Here is a 6,000-nt window from a genome sequence, read left to right as displayed (position 1 = left end):
TGAGAAATTTTGAGTTCATGTTATTTAAGAAATGTGGTCTGTAATTTCCTATTGTTCTTAATCCTATTTTGGTAGCAAGGTAACTGACTTTGTAAAATGAGTTTTCTAGCATTTCTTCCTCTTCTAGTTCCTAGAAATTTTTAAAAAGCACTGGTGTTTATGGTTGTTCAAAGGTTTGCTAAAACTCAGCCATGAAACTGTGAAACACTAGGCTTCTGTAGTTGAGAGACTACTTCAGTGTCATTGCTGATAATAGATATGTTGAAGTTACACCATTGACTTAGTTTAGATGGGTCATATTTACGTAGATATTTAAATTTTTAATAGATTAGATAGTTCAATTGGACATAGAATTTCAAATTTTTGTACAATGATCATCTAAATTTCACTGTTATACTTATATCTCTCCTCATCTCTAATTTAAAAAAAATTTGGATCCTATTTTTTTTTTTTTTGGTAAGTTTGGTGTATGGATTTCAAAGAACCACTCTTTGTTTCATTGATACTTGCTGATCTTTGTTTCCCCATTTTGTTATTTTCTGTTTCAAATTTGACTATTTCTTTGATCTATTTATTTAAACTTGAATTTTTATAATTTTTCTGGTATTTTTAAGAACTTGAAGTATACCATTAGGCTATTTCTTTAATATTTAAGTGATTTTTTTTTATGTAGACATACATAACTATAAGTTTCCTTACTAGAATTGATTTGGTCATTTCCCAAAGATTGTGATAAATTATGCTTTTATTTTCCCATGTATCTTACTTAGAGTTACTATTGCTATGATGAAATGCCATTACCAAAAAGCAAGGTGTAGATTGCTTACATTATCAGAGTATAGTACATCATTCATCAAAGTCAGAACAGGAACTCAAACAGGACAGGAACCTGGAGGCAGGAGCTGACATAGAGGCTGTGGAAGTGTGCTGCTTACTGGCTTGCTTATCATGGCTTGTTTGGCCTATTTTCTCATAGAAACCAGGATCAGCAACCTAGAAATGGCACCACACACAATAGGCTGAGCCCTCTGCCATCAATCAAAAATTAAGAAAATGCCTTAAAGACTAATCTTACTGAGGCATTTTCTCAATCAAGGTCCCTTGCTTTCTGATAACTCTTACATGTCAAGTTGACATAAAACTGTCCACCACAATTGGGTCGTGGTCAATATGACACACAAACATATCATTATTAAGCAACAACCTTTCATTTCTTGTTAATTCCCAAAAATCACACATTAATAGCAACATTACAGCATAAAATATTTTACAAACTTAAAAAGTCCTATAGTCTTTACAAATTAAAACCCTTTAAATTCAATCTCTAAAAATCTAGAGTCTCTTCCAGCCTTTCCCTAATTCAACCACAGGGGACCCTGACTTCAGTCCAATGGTTGAGTGTAAGTATTTGCATCTGTCTCAGTCAGCTGCTTGTTGGGCCTCTCAGAGGGCAGCCATGCTAGGCTCCTGTGCACACCATAGGATCAGTGATAGTGTCAGGCCTTGGAGCTTCTCCTTGAGCTGGATCCCAATTTGGGCCTGTCATGAGACAACTTTTCCCTCAGGCTCTTCTCCATTTCTGTCCCTGCAATTCTTTTAGACAAGAACAAGTCTGGGTCAGAGTTTTTGACTGTGTGATGGCAACCCTAATCCCTCTACTTGATGCCTTGTCTTTCTACTGGACATCCCATCGGAAGACCAGCAGTCTCAGATAACTCAGACCCCTAAGATCTCTGACACTGATCGATCCACCTGATTCATATACAGCAGAGGACTGCCTGGTCTGGCCTCAGTGAGAGAAGATGTGCCTAACCCTCTAGAGACTTGAGGCCCCAGGGAGTGGGGAAACCTGGCAGGGGGCAAGGGGACATCCTCTTTGAGTCATGAGGGAGGAGGAATGAGATGAGGAACTGTGGGAGGGTGGACTGGAGGAGTTTATAACAATGTAAAATAATGAAGGAGGAGGAGGAGGAGGAAGAAGAAGAGAAGGAGAAGGTGAAGGTGAAGGAGAAGAAGAAGAAAATCTAAAGTCTCTTTAAAACTTAAAAGTTTTTAAAAATTCATTCTCTTCACTGTGGGCTCTTATAAAATTAAAAATAGGTTAAGTACTGCCTTACTTCAAGAGTAGCATGATACAGTCACAATCAAATCAAAGCAAAACCAAGCTCCAGCAATGCAAACCATTCAATTTCCAATATCTGGGACTCTCTTGCAATCTTCTGATCTCCCCCAAAGGGTTTCGGTTACTTCTTTGACATCTGAAGCACAGGATGTTGTCTTCTGGGTTCAGGCTCGCTCCATTCCTCCACTGCTGCTGTTCCTCCTTGTCATCCCAAGGTATTAGAATCTCTAAGCTTCTAGGGTCTCTTGAGAAAACTGGTCTGCACTTTCACCAATAGCCTTTCCTGGGGTCTTTTCACGGTGCCAAGCCTCAACTTCTCTTCATGACCCCTTTAATCCAGGGGTTTCAAGTGACACTGAGGCTGCATATTTTCCTGGCCTTTCACAGTGCCAAGTCTCAGCTGCTTTTCATTACTCCTTCATGCCTTCAAAACTAGTACCACCTGAGAGACTCTCACACAGTACCAAATTTGTCTGCCAGCATAGGGTATAAACTAGGCTAACTCTGGACCATTGCCTTTGTGTGATCTCAGGAAACTACTTCCTAAAAGGTTTAATGATGCCAGCCCCTTCTTTCTTTTTTCTTAATAATTTATTCACTTTACATCCCACCCGAAGCACCCCTCCTTCCTTTCCTGACAGTCCCAGTCTCATAAACACATCCTCCCTTTGCTACCTCCCCTTTTTCTCAGAGAAAGGGAAGTCCCCCATGGGTACCAACCACCTGGCACATCAAGTCAGATCAGGACTAAGCACAACCTCTCCCACTGAGATCAGACAAAGCAGTCCAACTAGGGGAAGGAGACCCAAAGGCAGGAAGAGTCAAAGACAAACCCTGCTTCAATTGTTGGTGGACACCCCTGAAGAACAAGCTGGATATCCATTACAAATGTGTAGGGGACCTAGGTTCAGCACCATCATGATCTTTGTGAACCTCCACAGACTGGTTATTTTACTCTGTAGGTCTCTTGTGGTGTCCTTGACCACTCCATTCCCTCATTCCTTCCTGCTACTCTTCCACAAGACTCTGCCTATTTTCCTGCAAGTCTCTGCATCCGTTTTCTTCAACTGCTAGAAGAAGCCTCTCACAAGACAGTTATGCTGGGCTTCTTTCTGCAAAGATATTATTAATAGTGTCAGGGGTTGGCTTTCTCCCATGGGATGGGTTTGCCTTAACTTTACTTCATGGTAGTTTGTTAGCTATAGGATGAAGCGTATGTTTTCCCCTAAGCTACTTTGGCTCATGATGTTTATTACAGGAATAGAAAGCAGAATAGGATAAATCTATTGTTTAATGTTTATTTGTTGTTACAGTTTGTATAGTTTACTTTGATATTGGTCTTTAGTGTTATTCCATTGCGATCTGAAAAGTTAGAACAAATAATTTAAATTATTTTTTATTTCCTAACACATGCTTTGTGGCCAGGCATCCTATTTTGAAGAATGTTTTATGGACTTCTAAGTATATAAACTTTGTAAATAACTTGAGATGATACAATTTAAGACTATAGTTTATTGTTCAGGATTTTATATTTATTGATGAAAGTAAAATGTTAAGGTCTGCCACTTCTTTTGTCTGGACCTATCTTTCCTTTATGTTTTGTGGAATTTATATATTTTTATAAAATTATGTACCTCTACATTTAATGCACATGCACGTATATTCTTGATCTAACTTTTGATGAGTGTTTGCTTTATTAATGTGTGATGACCTTATTTATACTCTAATTTTTACTTTATGTCTATCTTTCAGAATACTAGAAGAGCTATTCCTGCCCATTTTCTGCTTCCATGTGTGCTGTGCACAGTTTTTCATCTCTTGACTTTGAATCTATCTTTGCAAGTGAAGTTAGCCTTTTGCATAGAATAAAGTGTTGGACTTTCTGTTTTGATCCAATAGGCTACTTTATATTTTTTAATGGATGAGTCAAAGATATTAACATTTGAGTTATGATTTAGATAGTTAGTGGTGCATATAAAATTTTGGTATTTTTTCTTTGGTTAATTTGAATATTGTTTGTTCTTTTCTTTTTCTCTTTTCCATATCTTAAAAGATTTTTTTTTTTTTGTCTTGGGAATGTGTACTGGCTGGTTTTGTGTGTCAACTTAACACAGACTGGAGTTATCACTGAGAAAGGAGCTTCAGTTGGGGAAATGTGTCTATGATATCCAGCTGTAAGGCATTTTCTCAATTAGTGATCAAGGGGGGAGGTCCGCTTGTGGTGGGTGATGCCATCTCTGGGCTGGTAGTTTTGGGTTCTATAAGAGAGCAGGCTAAGCAAGCCAGTAAGGAACATCCCTCCATGGCCTCTGCACCAGCTCCTGCTTCCTGACCTGTTTGAGTTCCAGTCATGACATCCTTTGGTGATCAACAGCAATCTGGAAATGTAAGCGAAATAAACCCTTTCCTCCCCAACTTGCTTCTTGGTCATGATGTTTGTGCAGGAATAGAAACCCTGACTAAGACAGGATGTGATAACTTGGGATGGCAGTTATTATTCATCAGGATTTGAAATATAACATTCTAACTTATATTAAGGTTCCTATAAAAGGTCTGGTGTTATTCTGATAGGTTTTCCTTTGAAAATGAATTAGTGTTTTTCTCTTGCTACTTATTCTATGTCCTTAGCATACTAAATGTATATAATATGACACAGAGAGTATCTTCTTGGGTCATTTCTCTTTGGGATTCTAAATGCACTTACATGTACATATCATTCCTAATACTTGGGAATTTGTCTGCTATAATTTCACAAAATAATTTTAAACCAGTAATTTTTTGTCTCTGCACCTTCTTCTATTACATAGATTCTTGGATTTAATCTCTTGATAATGCATCAGTGTTCTTAAGTCTTATGGTCATGTATAGTTTTCTTCATTGCTATCTGAATGCAATCTGTAATCACCCTTCTCTTCTGTCCCTGATATGCCTTCTTCTGCCTGGTCTATATGTAATGCTTTCTCCTGTGTCTTTATCTGATTCATTTATTTTCAACAGTTATTGTTCATTTTTCAAGATACCAACCTCCTTGCTCAGTTTTCATTGTATGAAGTTTGGTGGTAATACTGGATATTTCTTTCATGTTGCTTTTTGATTCACTTACTTACATCCTGAATTGACTTCTCTTCATTTATCTACTTATTTGAATCCTCTTTGAAGTCACTAAACATTTTTAAGGGGGAATTTTTGATTCATTGTCCAGCATTCCAGTTATTTTATAATCTTTTGTTGCAGTTATTAAGGCATAAGCTATAAGGTGGTCACATTTATTTTTCATAACTTTCTTGTTTTGTCTTGTGATTTACACATCTGTCTTCCAGTTCTTTGCTTCTTCTACTATCAATTTTTTTCTTGGGATTTTTGTTTGTTTGCTTGCTCTTTGGGTTTTTTGGAGGGGTCTTCTTAATGGCTAGTCTTCTCTTGGGTTTGCAACCTCCACTCATGACCATCTGTTCTAATAGCAGGTTGTATATTCTTTTCTTCTACGTTCCAATAGTCTTTGTCCCGTTATATAATTTTTATTATTGTTAGCTTTTAAGTTGATACATAAATTAAAAAATAAACAATTTAATTTAAATATGTAAGATATCATTTCCTTTAATGGACAGAGAATGTTGAGTTTAAGAGAGCAGTCTCACTATAAAATCCATTTAACAAATATTCTTGAAGAGTCTTACGGACCCAGGGTCATTTCTTACTCGAAAATTCTCCCTGACTTTTAAGAGCCAACATTGACAAAGCAGCCATTTTTGTTTATAGTACTCATTGAGGTTGATCTGCCCTGCCAAACCCTACCAGCTCTAATATTATAAGACCTGTATCTCCATGAATCCAAAGCCAACAAAGTTTTCTCTTACCCCAGTCACCAATATCTAAGG

The sequence above is a fragment of the Mus pahari genome, chromosome 4 (assembly GCF_900095145.1).
Source record: "Mus pahari chromosome 4, PAHARI_EIJ_v1.1, whole genome shotgun sequence".
NCBI classification, from domain to species: Eukaryota; Metazoa; Chordata; class Mammalia; order Rodentia; family Muridae; genus Mus; species Mus pahari.
The sequence above is the reverse complement of the archived record's forward strand: the minus strand, read 5'-3'. Positions refer to the sequence as shown.